Source organism: Plutella xylostella, chromosome 4 (assembly GCF_932276165.1).
Source record: "Plutella xylostella chromosome 4, ilPluXylo3.1, whole genome shotgun sequence".
Lineage (NCBI taxonomy): Eukaryota > Metazoa > Arthropoda > Insecta > Lepidoptera > Plutellidae > Plutella > Plutella xylostella.
In genome coordinates, this window is record NC_063984.1 from 5184249 (window position 1) to 5201978 (window position 17730).

At 37.8% G+C, this 17730-nt stretch overlaps 1 protein-coding gene across 3 annotated transcripts in view; it reads left to right on the forward strand.

Annotated features, from left to right (window-relative positions):
- The window catches only part of LOC105380349 (LIM/homeobox protein Lhx3), a 39173-nt gene that overhangs the window by 573 nt on the left and 20870 nt on the right, over positions 1-17730 (forward strand). The gene's annotated exons all lie outside the window — the stretch shown is intronic.

Genomic DNA, 17730 nt, shown 5'->3' on the forward strand with positions numbered 1-17730 from the left:
CTGCCGACTATTACCCGATAAGCGCACTTAACAAATTATTGTTTTTTTATACTTAGAGGTAGGTGTGTATCTAGTGTTGAGTGCATGGCAACTTTCAGAACCTATAGGTACATACAGTAGGTAGGTAATATTAATTGACACGTAAACTATCGCCTACACCCGAGTAGTTCAATGATATCGCAAAGTTTAAAGGTAGACTATATCCTCTCTAAAAAGACACTTAGAAAATAATAATAACTAAGTCAATAGGAGACATATTTCCATCCTTATATGTAGCAGATTATAATAATTATACCAGCAGCCATATCATATTGTTGTGGCTATAATCCTTAGACAAGACAAGCTGCTGTGGGTGCCGTGACGAAGCCTATGATTACGCGCGGCGCGCAGGGGCGGGCGGCCGCCGGCGGAATCACTGCTGGTTATTATTTCACTAAACTTCATTGTATTGTGCAATATTACATTGTTATTATCGACTGAACCCCGAGTGTTTATCCACAATCACTGCGGGATCCTGACTGTGGGAATTGTTGCCAAAAAGTTAAGCGTTTTTTGTTGTTGTTGTGATTTAGCTACAAGTACGACTCTTCCGCCTCTCAAAACATTTCCATAACACAATTTCCACTAATTAATCCGTATTAGGTTAACTAAACTGGTGAATTCTCACAAGCTAGACAGCACGAAATAAAAAAGTTACATAACTTTTGTTGGTAGATTATGCAAGTTCATTGTTAAACCATCAGAACAGTAGCACTGTGAGAAAACCTCAGTGTAAACATTTACATGAGTTTTTTAGTTTCACCAACAAGGGGGGCGGTGGTTGGAGACGTCTCGTATTATGTCATCGCATTACCACCGGAAGTGGCGCGTGGCGGCGCGTGCGGCGGCAAACGCTTCCTTCCGGTTCTGTGTGGCCAGTGAGTGGAGATTAATAAGGTGTTTAGTCCATAGAAGTAATAAAACTATGGTTTAGTCACACGCCTTACTACATTCGGTAGAGGATTGAAAGTATAATCAAATTAAAAATTAAAAAAGTAAGATGTTGACTTATCCGTGTTGCTCATTACCGTTTTTCGTTAAAATGATATTACCCACGTTTTATTTTCTCTCAGTTTTAAATTACTATGGATCTTCGTAATAATATCTAGCGGTATTTTTTTCTGTTGATTTACTTATACATATAGCATAGCCGGCCAGATAAGCATAAGTTAATCTATCTCAACGGTTTAAAACTATCCGCACCGATTTCTTAATATATTTCACAAATATTGCACTGTATTGCTCATCAAACCACAGTGCTAGGCACTTCTAGGCTTATAGGATACTTTCCTGGTAGTTCTTTCTCGTGGGGAAATTTAATTTAAATACCGAAGGTTGGGAATTTTACTAGGTACTATTAACTAATAACTACACTCACGGGCAAAAAAACAGTTCCACTTACAAAATAGGGACACCAAATGACTGACAACTTTTTAAACATTTTATTGAATTTTTTTACTAAAATCTTCACATTATTAGTTGGTAATATTCTGATGCACCGTTAAATGTACACAAATATTGCAGACGGCGCCATTAATTTAGTTTTTTCCGTTTAGGAGTAATTTGTTGCTTTTCTTACTGGAACTTTTTCATTGCCCGGGAGTGTATATAAAAAGCCTTAGGGACGGGGAATGGAAACAAAACCTAAGGGCGAAACAAAGCTCGCAGCAGGTCAGCTAGTCATTCTTTATGATTACAAATCTGTTATGTAAATACAGATTACTTAGAAATCGGTATCTTATTATTAGAAATCTATTACCTACTTATATAAATACAGATTATGTATCAATCGGTTTCTTTCTTGATAAAAAAGAAAAGGTGATAAAGATAAGATTGCCAAAATAATCAAAATCAAATAACGGAACTGATAATGATGACTGGACTATTACTATAATAATATGTCATATGACCGTCTACCGTAATCTTGCTGAAAATTCATTATGATAAGCTACATTAGAGTGTACCTACCATTGATAAAAAATACACGAACAAGATAGGGTGCAAAAGATACGTCTCGACATCTCGCTTTTCAAGTGAGCTTCTATTTTGAATATTATCGGTTAAAACATTTGTGCCTAAGTATTAATTAAGTAATAGTTAATAATTATTTATTCACAAATCAAGTTTGGTACCTGCGATGGTTGTTATTAGGTTGAAATAAAGCTTTTATCTCGGTTTGTCACTAAACAAACAAAATTTACATTTAACGTAGCTGTGTTTAAGTACCTATATATATAAATTCATGCGGACATTATTAGTATTTAGCTATGTTTTCTGATACTCTATCTGGTTCTGTTATTGTTCATCAAAGATACATATTGTTTTGCATAACATCTTTTGAAATATTTTCCCAAAAAATTATTCTACATTGAAACAAACCACCAAAAGAATTCCAGCTAGAAAACTAAACACACTCTTCTATCCGGGATAATCTCTTGCATGTCACGAAGTCATGGCTACAAATTTTATGGCCCGCGTGGGCAGCGGGGCTCATCAGGCGCGCGCCAGGGGGCGACATCTGTCGCCTGCGCCCCTCACTACCGCTGCTGCTCGTGCTTAGGAGTTAGGACATAGCTAGCTTGGCACAGAGCTGCGGTGCGGGAGTAAAGCTTTGTAAACCATAGGAAATGTGTTAATTGAATTAAAAACAAAACGTTATTTTTAACCTTCTTCTCAGAAGGTTAAAAATAACGTTTTGTTTTTAATTCAAGGTCTCCCTCTCACGATGAGTTTGAACAAATATTGCATGAACATTTATAAACTTACTAGGGTTTCTTATATTTCAATAAAATAATTAATTTGCCTTTTCTCAAGAAAAATTAAAGGGCATTTGTATTTTTTTGTTTCCTTGCAGGTAGGAACTCAATAAGTACTAATGTTTTACCACTGCATGTTTTATGCCTACCTGATACTTGAAACACATAACCCGTACCAGAAACTGTGTAGCTTCATCACTGTAGTCCACTGTACTGTGTTGTTACCTCGCCCACCTGAATACCGCTGTGCTATTAGATTGAACTGCATTTAATAGCTAGTTACTCAGGGGATCTCCTAATGATTTGATCACCCCTTAATTTTGGGGTTTAGTCGACTACCTTTTTATTTTGAGAGTCAATTACTTACAGTACGAATATTTAGATTTGTTGTTATATTTAGGTAAGTATTGTACATGTAGGTATAGGTAGAAACGTAGGAGTAGAAATGTGTTCCTGTAATTCGGTACTGAGAATTAGATTTGGCCTACAATTAAAGGTGTGGTAATTTTGTGGTTTATTACTTGGTAGTATACATTTTAGTTTGTTCAATTCATGACTAAAGCACAAAAAAAAACAGGTAGAACTCGCAGCTCAGACGGTAATGGGGTCTAATGGCGAAAGCCTGTCATACGAACAAAGTTTCGTTTTTATTTAAATTTCAAACTCATCAAAGCTCACTCCGAACTTTTCATTAAATTCTAATATTAGCCTGATAGTCCTGTGTCTGTGCAGGTTCATTCATTCGTTCTTTTGCCTCTTACAAAAACTTCTGACATCCAAATTATAATTTTGCTAGACAAAGAGCACAAAGCGGTATCAGAGAGAAGTCATAATTTGAGTCGTAATGTGGGGAGTTTGATTGCGGACCTTAGAGGGCTTCGCACAAAGCCCGCGATCAGTTCTATCCCTTTGTTGGAGTTTTAATCAATCATCAGCGAATTCCACCCATTTGCCCGGCGCCGAATCGTTAAAACCTTATGACAGAGCAGTAAGGCCTAATTTAATAGAAAAGTTTTATGTTTTTCCCGGGCCTTGTCTACGATGATTTTTGTGATGAGGGAAATAAGCATTCGCGGTAGAGTAAGCAGGATTATATTTACCCCTAGCCAAAAGTAGGGGTGTTATAAGGTAGGTATATGTTACGTGTACCAGACGTGGGCTTAGGTAGGATACACATTATTATTTGCAGCTCACATAAGTAAAAGAAAGAAGAAAGAAAGAAAATACATTTATTTGACACACACACGGAAACAACACAAAAAATAAATAATAAAACAAATAATTTAAAAAAAGGTAAAGGAAAATGAGCAAGGGTGTTGCTTTCCGGTGCAAAAACGGGTTCTAGCTCAGCTTGGTGCTATGATAAACCATAGCGCTGGTTTTCAGCTAGAACCCTGGGTGAAGTCACGGACTGACTTGACATAAAATATTATTCAACAAGTAGTAGTAAGTGATACTTATCCGTAGTAACATAATATATACCTAACCTAGTTCCGAAGCAAAACGGATGGATCGTGTATACAGAGTGTTGCAAAAAGGGTATACTAAGCCGAAAGGGGATGTGCAACACCTGTTTAGCTGTTTATTTATTTAAACACTTTATTGTATACAATATACATAGGTATAACAGTAAAAAAAAAAAAAAAAAAAATGGAGAGAATTAAACTAGACTAGTATACAAGGGCGGACTTATCGCCTCAACGCGATCTCTTCCAGTCAACCCTGGAGGTAAGGACACAAGTGGCTAAACTCTTAATAACTAAATTTATTGTTGTATACAAATTTATATACATGTTTATACACTTACGACCTAAGACCATCACAAAAGCGATTTAGGTTCAACAGAAATACAAAATGGCAGAACTTACTGTATGGATTTTTCAGCGTGGTAGGTATGGTAGCACCGTATTACGCTAACCGTCGCGATCAATATTATATACCCATCTATTGTAAAAATATTCAACATTATGCACAATATAGTCAGCAGCTAGCGGGGCAGGTAACTTTTTGATATATTATTTGAAAATAGATTGTGGCATGGGGTCTACCCACAAATCCTTACGGGTTAAATTCCAAGCATTTGGGATACACAAAAATACTTACCCTCTTTTTATAAGAAGCAATTTTATTATAGTAGTAGTACAGAAGTACCTACATATATTAACATCGTTTATAAATTCATCAGCATAAGTACTAACCAAAAAATATCCACTGATGAGTGACAAACCAAGCTCCTACCCAACACCAAACTCAAACGCGTCCAAAATTTCGTCTAACAAAATTAAACGCCGTAAGTTACATCCAATGGGATGTTAAAGGGAAAATTAAGAAGTCTCGTAGTGATTAGGAGGCTGTATTAAAAGCGGGCGGGCATCTACTAGAATATGTATTTTTATGCGAGTCTGGAGCGTGCATAGTTGATGTGAATCTCGGCGAGTCGTGGCCGCCACACCTGGGGCAGGGGGGTCACTCTAGCTTACGAAAAAGTATGTTTCTGAGCGTGGCTGTGATAAGCACTCTATCAATCTTGTGGCATTAAACGCGCCGATTGCGTGATAGCTCTAGTTGTTTCGTTTATTGCAAAGATAGAGTAGCCCCCCAGGGACTTCCACAGGGACACAGCCTACTCTACCTCAAAATGGTGGACGCTCTGTCTTGTTATTGAAAAGCAAATATGTCTTGCTCTTGTTGTAAGTAGGTTTAATTCTATATTTCAACTTTTGGTTGGTTGGTTCCACACTGGAATAACTTAGGTTATATTGAACTTAACTTATTTCATGCCGCAATAAGTACCTATATTTCCACAATGGGATAAGAAATACCAAATGTAGAATCGTCGAAAACTTTGAAATCGGTGATGTTCAGAATAAATAATTAATTTCAGCCATAACTTAGCAACCCATCCGCTTAACACTAACAGTCGAATTACGTTGATAGCAGCAACAACGTATAGGCTTGTATGCAGGAGTGAGCGGGGCGCAGGCTGTGCCGCGGGGCGCGGGGGCGGCACGGAGGGGAGGGTGTAATCAAGAAGAGTACACGAGTCCCCAGGCACCCCTCCCCCGCCCCCGCCGCCGCCCCCGCCCCGCGCACTCCCGCTGAAACCCGCACGAAAAGCCACCTCGAGGGCAATGCTTCAAACCTGTATTGACGCACCGCTCTGTAAAGAAATATTCAGCCGCTTTTCTTTTGTTATTATTACAAGTCAATATCGCTGCGGGCGTTCCGTGGATTTATTTGCAAATTTTATGTGTTCGATAAGAGTTTTTGTGCTGAAAAAAAAGAGTAATTTCGTAAATTGCATGGCTAGTTCCATATTTAATACTCACTTTATGAAATTACTTCAACCTGTGATGTTTCACCCTAACAAGGGAAACCGGTAACTGTGTAAACAAAAACAGAACGGCATTAATGAATTAAAATAATCACCCATCCACAAATACAAAACGCGTTGTAATGCCCAACATTTGTGCCGACAATCCCGAGTAATGCACTGCTTTATTCTACAACAAAAGTTAACCTGTTCGCCTGTCCGTTCAATGGAACAGACCGATTTTAGGGTTGCAGGGGAAGCAGTGACAAGCGGGATACCCCACAATGCACTAAACTCTCCCAGTTTTACTGTTCAGCTGTTGGTTATGCTGCTGGCGGAGTTTGAGCCTTAAGAGTTTCAAGTTAAGGGTTAGCACGATGCACGGATGCATGCAAATGTTTCGTGGTAGCGAAGTGACTTGCCTTGACATGTGCTTTACGTGCCGTATGGCGTGTGCTGACAGCTCTGCCATCATTATTACAAAGATATTGACTTTTCAATAGATTAGAGCTATGTCTGCCAGGGCTACTGAATCATTGAGCATTGGATTCATTGCACATGATAATTAAATTGTTCATTGCCTTCTCAGGCCTTTGTTTTTAATTTTCTCTACAATCACCACTTTTATCTTATTTTGTCACTACTGAATACTGAATGTCTGATTTCTGTACACATGCGGATAAGGAAATGTAGATTTAGAATTGTGAAAAATAGTGAAAATTTAGATTTATACTTAAAAGCATAACATTTTGAAATATTCACCCTCGGATATTGAGTGATTAACCGGTCTAATAGCTAATACCATTAAGTGATAAATGCAACGGGACGCGTATGAATAATTCCACTGCTTGGATACAATGTACGGCTTTAGCTAAACGGCTCCATATTTTCAAAATCCCCATAGAGCAATAATATTCAATGAGTCGCACGAGATGGATGTATATTTGGCAGTGGGGTTGGAGTAGGACGGGGGATGCAAGGGACATTGGATGGCAAATCCGAGAGATTAGCGCGACGATACGACATGTGGCCTCCCGGCACTTAGCGCCCCCGCGACCCGCGCCGCCCCCTCCACTTTACTTCATAGCTATGTTTGTAACAGCAACCTACTATTCGGGATCGGATAATGTCCCTTATGTGCTTGGTAGGTGGCAAATTCCTCATGTATTTTATATACTTACAGTCTGCTAGATAAATTCCATACTCTGAAATCTCTGACGCATATTTTTTCAGTACTTATTACTTACTTACCTAAATCCGAAAGAATTAACTTTTACTCAATGTATGAGTACGTGTGTGCACTCATAATATAATAAAATCGCAGTAGCTCCATCATGCATGATAAAGCAAAAGAACTACTTTATCCGAACTAAGGTTATGTAGGTACCTAAATAAGTGGTTCTTAAATACCTACTTTATGCCACATTTAACTCAGTCTGGATATTCATCTAAGTAGACATGTGGGTAATTTGCAAATGGATCACTATGCCAGGGAGCCAAGGTAAGCATGAATGGATTATCAGTATCACAGAATCACAGCACAACAGTATCAACACAATGGCTCACTCAAGTGGAGCACATGACAAAGGGTCGATTGTCAATAGTTGTAAAGGCCAGTGTCCACTTGTAGCGAGCCGGGAGTGTCGGTGCGGGCACAGTCGCGGGCGCCCGGGCGGAACCACTCGCCGGCTCGCCATATGCCGGCCGCATTACCCGCACCCCCCAAGATTGATGGCAACTACGCTTTACTCCATTCAAAAGTATTAGGGCATGTAAATGTTATGAGATCACTTAGCTTAATAGCTTGCAAAAATCCATTTAGCACCGACCATTGCGTTTATGATTATATCCAGCCCACATGATGCTGTTAAACTGTGAAGAAAGTGTTGCTTGTTACGCAAGTGTCTCCCGCGAATCAGGTTTGGACAAAAGCTCGTTAACGTATTCCCTCCATCTTAATCGCGCGACGGAGGTCGTTGTCAGGTCGTCGAACCCTCATTCTCTTTTCACTTCATTTCATTATCGTACTTTCAACTGAGTAAATTCTCTTAAGCCACGTTATTTACGTTTCGAACCCGCGCAATCTCGGAGAGGACACCGGGGTTAAGTGTACGGCGCTCGTAAACTTGCAGCTACCCGCTGAATAAATTATCAGAGCAAGTGGTATCTTGCGCGTCGGAGGGAGAAACACGGAGTCCGGCTAGACTGTACCAGATGTTGTTCACTCATTACACCTCACCATTACAGTTGACAAATAAAGTTTCATCAACTCCGCGAACTCACATAAACATTCGACGCGACTAAATATTTTTCTTTCTCACAAATGATAAAAAACAGAGGCTGCGGAGAGCCATTCGTTTTGTAGGGTCGTTTTCACCCTTGTTATACCACGAAAACACTTGGCACAAAAAGCGTAATGTCGTTGTGTAATGACCCCCTCCTGTCGACGCGTACACAGAAGCTGCGACCCGCTGAGATCCCGCTCAGTCTGTTGATATTTATATTTATTGGACTTTTACGAGATAGCTAGGCGTGAAATGTTGTCATTTATCATGCAAGTGCTTGATTACTAAAAATATGGCGATGGCAGACGGTGACAAGTGGACTCGGGGTTGGCTATAAACTAGCAGAGCCCTTTGAAATACCGAGTTTGAGGTACCCAGCCCATGCAGGGCCCGCAAACCACTGAGAATGAAATGAAATCATACATTCACCAACATCAGACATTATAAAATTTTCATTTGGGTCATACATTGGAATTTGGACATTATATTATAATCTATGTAGTATTAAAAAAAGTATGTAACGCTGTAGGTATTATGAAATTATTATCACTAACCAACAAAAAAACTAAACCTATTATTGAAAGTTTCACTTTTATCATAAACTGCTGTTGACTCTAAAAGTCCACATTGTTCAAGTCGGGCTGAGGGCTATACGAATCCAATGTATATGAAACTCGGTGGGGTCAACCAGCCCATATCGGCACCCCGGTCTCAATGACGCGCGGGGCTAATCAGTCAGCGGGTGAAAGCGATACTTGTGAGAGATCGCGACAATTGTTTTTTCTCGCGGATAAAAAGTGCCCATTAAAAAGGGGCCATCAATGACTAGGGTTCGTTGATTTTGGAATGTATTAAATTATAAATGTAGTGCTCGTGTAAAATGCTGTTAGTAACAGCCTGTTACGTTAATAATAGATTTTTTAAATACACTCTTAAGTAACTACCTTAATTCTTAACCCGTATCTATCTACCTAACGAATGTAAATTTGGGAAATTTGATGAAGAAATTTAGACCTTCTTTGTTATCTTCTCGTCTGATCTTAGAGAAAGTACCCTTACACCGATTAGCAACAGTGAAGCCCATACATTACCCGAAATCACGTCTAGCGAGCAGGTGTGGTGCGTGCCCCGCGTGCGGCGCGTGGCCCACTGACGTATTGTTTACTAAATTCAATTACCAACTCCGCTAGCTCTCGTGTGCTTCAACCACAATAAACAACATCCTTGGAACACACAACTTCTGCGATGTGTCCCGAGAGTTTTCTACACTTTCCCGAATCCGACGGAATTGATCATTGAGAAATGTTTAAATGTCTTTTGTTTCTATTATTACTTCTTGTCTGTAACTACGAAAGTAGCAAAAAACTTTACTGGCGTATGTATTATTTAATTGATATATAAGTACCTAATCTTCTACATATACTAAGCATGCTGTCTGCTTTCAAAGAAATACTTAAATAAATAATTAAGATTCGTCAATCATCATCATAAATATAATCAACTAACGTCTACATCGTCGTAAGAACGTTGTCTAGTGTGATGTTTCTGGGCAACTCAATTATTTCTCATCTTTACTCGGTCACTGTTTGTATTCACTTCTACGGATTCAATTATTCCAGAAATACACCAAATCAACTCTGGTGCGAAAGTTCATTGTTTTTACGCTAACTGCTACATATTTTTTTCCTTCCGCACTCAATCTTGTGGTGTAGAGAAAGTTATGTTTCACTTCTTTATTTCTGACTGTATTTTGTAGAATCACTAAATTAATAATTGTTCATATAACTCATAGCCACCCACTGAACGAAAAACACACATTACAGGGATAGAAAAATTAACTTATGAGGGTTTGTAGATCCACATTTTGTATTTAATAGTATTTGCCCGCGAGAATGTAAGAGGTAGGTACTTTTACTCTTTTTCTTTTGTCTATGGTAATAGGTACTTCTGCCAGTTAAAGTTACCAACGTACAACTGAGAACGACAAGTTAAGCTTACTTTAAGTATTAACAGCCACACTGCGATCGGCTTATTTTATGATTGAACACCAACCATAACAACCACAACTAATGAATCCCGGCATTGCTCCCAATATTGCATTGATCTGTCGAACATCATTCAGATCAACTTAAATTCATGATTAGATTCATTTACTTCAGGAAGAAACTGGCTATAATAATACCTATATCTACTCTGGAGAATTAGGTACTTATGTATGAACCACATTTGTGAAGCGACCCTACAGACAACGAAAACATGTCTTATAACTTTTTTAATCACTTATCTATTACATTAAACTGTACTATTATTAGTACATAAAATACCTACCTCCATAATATTGTTTTATGGTTTCGGAACCCTCGATCGGAGTTTTAGCTTTAGGCAATTACTTAATGGAAGCCAAATCGATTTTGTACAACATGACGGCTGTTTTGACCTTATAAACTGGTGTTATATGTTTGACTGTTGTTAATGTTGTATATAATCTTTTTGGTAAGTACTATTATTTATGTAAGTACATAATTTAATTAATACATAGGTGTAAACGGTGGAAGAAAACCCAGGGAGGGTCCATTGCCCAGTAGTAAGACACAATATTTATAATTAAGGAAATATTAACTTTATTTTTCTATTGTAAGAGAACTCACCTATTTAGATAGTATACACAGTAGTGATGTAACGAATGTGTGTTTTTGGACATTCGCGAATGCGAATGCGAATGCGAATATCTGATATCGATATTCGCGAATGCGAATGCGAATGCGAATATTCAGTTTGTGTTCAAATTTGGCGCCATTTCTATGGTTTGGTGGCAGTCTCGTACTGAACTACTACTTTCCGTTCTAGGCGCATTCAGAATCCGACTATCGCCAATACTAGTCGCAGTTTTTATTAAAAAGTAGTTACACTTTATTAAGCTCCGTAACTGTTAAGACACAACGCGACTGTGTACGTGCGGTTTCTAAGGGCGACTTACACGAAACATTTAAACGTATTTAAATCCATGGCTGTCTTGCTCTAACACTATAATGTCAAAATACGCTTTTGTTTAAAAGAGTTTATTTATATTTAGGTCTTATGAAACTATTAACTAAGGTGAAGTCGGCTAACTAATTTCGGGTAATTCCGATTTTAGGCGATTTCTTCCAAACGTAGCCATAGGTACTTTGAACTGTGGAACCATTCACCTTGATGGCAACTTAATCTTCTACCTCGCTTGGGTTGACTCAGGGCAGTAGAAACTAATTTAGGCATTTTCGGAATTACCCGCACATCAGTTATTATGAAATCAGTTAAGTTATTTATATATTTAAATGATTGTTTTTTCATCCAAAAGATTGACGATTTTTTTCACTACATTGCGAGTTTAAAAAACCTAGCTCATATTTTTTTGTATTTTCCGGAATTAGCTGACTAGGGTAATTCCGAATCTTGAAACATTTTAATAAACAATTCTGTGGAATTATAAATATCACATAAGTGTGTAAAAGTACTTCTGGGCAGTTCTAGGCAATATTACGAAATATGTTTTTGCGAGGTTAAAGTTGATCCTTTAGCTTAAAGTAAGCGACCTTACATGAATAACAATAACCCAACCAGTTCTGATGCCGATGCCGATTCTGATTGCCGATGACCTGTGCTTAGTCTCTACAAAACGTTCTGACCTTCAGTCCAAGACAAACGACCTAGCCACGGAAGCTGCGAAAGAGGGCCTTCGCATCAATATAGGCAAAACCAAGGAGATGCGTCTTAACTCCCTTGATAACCAGCCGCTCCAAATTAATGGCGAAGATGTCGAACGGGTTGAGAAATTCACCTATCTCGGGGGAGTAGTGAACCCAATAGGAGGAACAGACATGGACATCGAAACCCGTCTAAACAAAGCTAGAGGTGCTTTTGCCCAGTTAAAGCCGGTGTGGAGCTCTAACGTCATGACCCGGCGTACAAAAGTGAGGATTTTCGAGTCTAACGTAGTCAGTCTTGCTATACGGTTGCGAAACATGGTTCGTTCGGAAAGACTTATCCAGCAAGCTACAGGTATTTATCAACAAATGCCTAAGGCGAATTTTGCGGATTTACTGGCCACGAACCATTTCGAACGCGGAACTGTGGAGGCTGACTAAGCAGAAACCCATCGAACAGGAAATCCTCACAAGAAAATGGAGGTGGCTGGGTCATACCCTCAGAAGACCCGAAGAATTCCCGTCGAAGCAAGTGCTCAGCTGGCAGCCAACCGGAAAACGTAAACGGGGCCGCCCAAAAACAACCTGGCGACGTTCTGTGGAGAATGAGGCAAAAGTTGTGGGAATGAAGTGGGAGGATCTCGCAGCCGCTGCCCAAGATCGAGCCAGATGGAGAAAGCTACTCAAGGCCCTTTGTCCCTGCTGAGGGACGTCAGGATGGATGTATGTATGTATGTATGTAACCAGTTCTGATAATGTGACAAAATACGAACATGTAGCAAACTCGACAAAAACCTTTCGGAAAAACCCACCTTCACTGTATCTAAAGTTTCATGTCCCAAAGTAAATAAATAACACCATGTGATAAACTAAGACCGGTAATGTGATTAAGAGGGTAACTTGTAATAAAAAGGTTATAGTAGATGAAGATTTTGATTTTGTTAACCTACCATTATTTTCAAATAGTTTTTTCTAGTAAGTACTGATATTCGCAAAACATTCGCACAAAATTTTGCGAATGCGAATGCGAATGCGAATATCCAAAAATATGCGAATATTCGCGAATGCGAATGCGAATGCGAATATTCGTTACATCACTAATACACAGGTTCTAATCCTATACAATTATAGCCTTATCTAGTTCTCATAGTAAAATGACTGTAAATCATAGTGTCTCCATTGTTTGTTCTCAGGTTTTTTGTATAAAGTAATATAGTCCACGTTCTGTCTCTTCTGCCCCTGTGGTCTACTAACATTAATTAATGTCATCGATAAGTGCCCACAAACTAGAGTCTCAATTTGCAATTAAGGGTGATACATACTAAAAGCTTATAAGCCGAAAGGGGGTGACTCAGGGGGTCAAGGGTCAATCTGAAAAACTTTTGTTCAACGGATTTTGGTGGTCACGTCGACTTTTTAATATGAAAAAGCATATTTTTTCCAAAATTAAAAAAAAACCAAAAGTTTACTTTTGCTACTCCCTGTATAATCTACCTTGAGCTGATGGCACATGAATCAAACTTAATTCTATAATAGCTTATTGGATTTCCTAGTAGTCAATAATCGTGAAGCGACCATCGAAGATGGAAACGACTTGAACGTGATCATTTCATACTTTAACTGCAACAATTATTATCTATTGTGATAATCAAATAAACCATTGTTGACTTCCATTTCAAACCCCTTCAAAGTACCTACCTATTAAAAATGTGTTTTTTTATAAATTATATTTCCCCTTGATGGGGCAGGAAGCGTCTATCGGAAAGCAGGGACGCAGATTACATCGAAATATGGGCTTCGTTTGTTTTTATTATGTTAAGTGTCAATCAAGGGACTTGCTATTTCTACCTTTGTTATACAAAAACATACTTCACTTTGTACTAAGTTATACCTATGCAAATTTTATTATAATGCCAATCTAGATAGTATATTACAACCCGCGCAAAGTTTCTAGACACCTGGCCGAAAAATCTACCCCTCCCCCGCTTCCCCGCGCGAGGCCCCGCTCTCGTCCTTTTGTAGCGTTAGCAAAAGTCTGTCGCAATTTTATCGAAGAATTATCAGACGATTAACAGTAAATATTTTTTATCACATACTTTTTAGTTACTACTTTAACAAGTAGGTACTTGAATACTTATACATATAAACAAATATTTATAAATTTTATTACAATATAACAAAATTCTGGTAGGTAAGTATGTTTTTCGCATGCGGGTTTTTAGATAACCAGAATAATTTCAATTATCGGAGCGCTACTTGTATATTATGGCGCAACTACACGTCTGCAGATGCATCCCCAGACGTGTAGTGGAGCCATTATGTTTACGTTCTCGCAACAATTTTCTTTATAAAATTATTTCCATTAAAACTGCGCAGTATGGCGAGGTTTATTATTTTTTAATCGAGCTAATTTATAAAAATACTGATAGCAAAGAGGAAGAAAAGAAATATTTTTGGTAATATCATTATTACTTTTTTGCACTCAGTACTAAAGACAAATGTCACCCAGGTGTCTAGTTATCTCGCCCGCCTTGTATGTAATTTTCAAAACGAAAATACGGTTGGCGGCCTAGCCATGAGTACAAATCGCTTGCGAGTCACCTCTTATTTTCACAACGGGGATAGCAATAACATTCGTGAGCAAAATATACTATAATAGTAAATACAATGAAAAATAACAAGTGGCAGCTCATTATTTATTTTGACAACCTTTATAAGGGGATTTTCCTTATTTATGTCAAAAATAAGTGACGACTATAAAAAAGCAGGGAACTTGAAAAAACATACGAGTAGATGGTGAAACATAAGCATAATAATATGAGATTCTATTCTTTGTTAATCGAAATAATCATGATTTTATGATGGCAAGACCCCCAAAATAACTGAGCATATGGTTGAAACACAAAATCACTTACTGACCGATGATACCACAGTAATTACCATTTAGTTACAAATAAAAACAATAGGGAGCGGGTAGTGGTTATTACGCATCCCTGATGTTATGCGCGTGAAAAGTCGACAATGTGCTTTAAAAAGCTAAGGGAGAATATTTATGTAGGTATATGACATATTTATTTCTGACCTTTCAGTTGACCAAACTTGTTATGATGTGAATAAGATTTAAATTTACGGATTTTTATCCTATATTTAGTGTAAAATTATAATATTCAAGATGCACACTGTTCATGCCCTGATTATTTTTGACCGCATTGTATTACACAGTTAGTTTAGCAAAGTTGACCATAGGCATATGACATATATGGCTCAATAAAAAGGACTCCTAGCTTAATTCTTTCTTTTTATTAGCTCAACTATGTTATTTAGGTCGGGTGCACTTACTTGGTTTTGAAGTCGCACCCAGCGGGTTGGCGTGCGCCGTGCGATATTATCTTGCAGCACCGCACCGGCCCTCCCTGCCCTGCCCTGCTGGCCATCTGGCCGGCAAATGCTCTGACGTCACGCCACGGCAGGGCTTCACGTCCGCACGCGCCACCGTCTCCTTCCTGATTTGCCAACACCTCTTTGTGTGTAATGATTTCCTGGTACCACCCTAGCATTAGACGGACTTGATTTCCATGTCTTCTTCACAACTTTGTTGTAGAAAATCATTGTTTTTAAATTAATTGTGCACGGGTTTTCCTATTTAATTAATTACTGTGTGTGTAGGTAGGTACTTAAATTGTATTGTTATACCATGTTGAATGAGTAGATGAAAATGGTCTAAACAGCATTATAAAGCATTGCTCCAGGCAGGCTTAGAAATTATCATTAGGTTAGGTTTAAATATCTAAAACATGACGGCTGAATAGAGTAGTGGTTTGTGACCGTGGCTGCTATGGCGAATGTCCCGGGTTCAATCCCTAGCCGGCAGATATTTGTTTAAAGACAGATATTTGTACCCGGGTCTTGGGTGTTACTGTGTATATACAGGGTGTTGCAAAATTGGTATACTAAGCCGAAACCTACATGTGCAGCATGGTATATCTAAGCCCGAAACTGAAGTTCAGTTCAGCCCAAAACTTCAGTTTTGGGCTTAGATATACCATGCTGCACATGTAGGTTTCGGCTTAGTATACCCTTTTTGCAACACCCTGTATAATTATTTATATATCTATGCATATATGTGTACTTAGATATATCACCTGTCCGATACCCATATGGCTCTGTCTAGCTGTGGGCCTTGTGTGAGATATCCCCACTAAAAAACATAGAATACAGGGCTTATTGAGAGTGGTCAGTTTCATCACGAAATACATAAGTAGTACTACTTAATATCTATTAAATTATGTAAAAATTAAGTGATGACTGAAATTACAAAGATTTAGAAGCTAGCTATTAAGTTTATTATGACTTGAATATCAAATAGGTTCAAAAAAAAATTACGAAGCTATTAACTGTGATAGTTACCATTGTTCCAATGGTTAGGTAAGTAAAACTGACTGTGTTTAATGAGACAAATAGTATTTTTTTTATAATAATGTAATGGGACCTTTGCCCAGCAACGGGACACACAGTTTGATTTTGTTGATTCTGAAACAGTTTGATTTTGAAAGTGCCAAAAAGTTTAACTATGTTCAAGTGTTTTTTTTTACAAAGAATTTTTATTAAGTATATTGAATTAAATTAACAGACATCACTAACTTTACTGTTTCAATACAAATTAAACGAAAATATAGTATACCCCCCAACAAGCAAAATGGTCGAATAAGGGCCCATTTATAGCACTTAAAATCGAATAAGTATTGATTAATGGCTGAAATTTTACTAGATTGTGCCATAAAAGTGGTACAGCTATTAATAAGCATTTTTATCTAATTTGCGCTGTAACAATGTCGAATACACATCTACTCGACCTATATTCGACCTATATAGCCCGTTTATTCGACATTTCTATAAAAGCTGCTTTATTTTATTTAACGCACACATTAGTGCTGAAAGAGAGCTTTAAGAGTTATTAATTCGCTTATTGATTGTTCAGGTTGCTATTATAGAACTATTACTCATCATTGTATTATTTGGATCTAATTTGCTGAATAAAAGATTTTATTTCACTATACTGCATCATTGTAACTCTTATAGCTTCATTAATCGACATTTCGAATAAAAGCTTTCAAATAACTGTAATAGCTCACATACTATTTGAAATGCTCTTATGGCACATTAATTCGATAAATAATTCAGTAACAGCATTTTGGTTACGTTTATACAGTTTATAGTATTTTAATGTGACAAGCAAATAAATAATTCCATTGCACATTCATTTTTTTATTACGTGATAAAATGGATTACAAGTCATGGAAATTAAAAAAGAAAATTAAAACAAAGATACGGAAAAATTCGAACTAAGGTTCAAACAAAGTATTTGTCTCAAAATTCGTCAAGTGCGATGGCCGAAACGTCAAGTGGTTCCGTTGTTCCACAGAAAACAACTGAAGAAATCGTGGGCCTGGTGTCTCGGTCCATAAAACATATCCTCCCTTCTCAATTGTCTGCACAATCTTGAAAACCATTCTGGAAAAAAAGCGTGATTAGTATCTTTTCTGTTTTATTCAAGTTGTATACTTGCTTGCTTTGCAATCAATCAATCACTTTTAAATGTTTGCTATATTCTATTCTGAAAATCAATGTAATAAATTTTTCATCGTGTGAAGAAA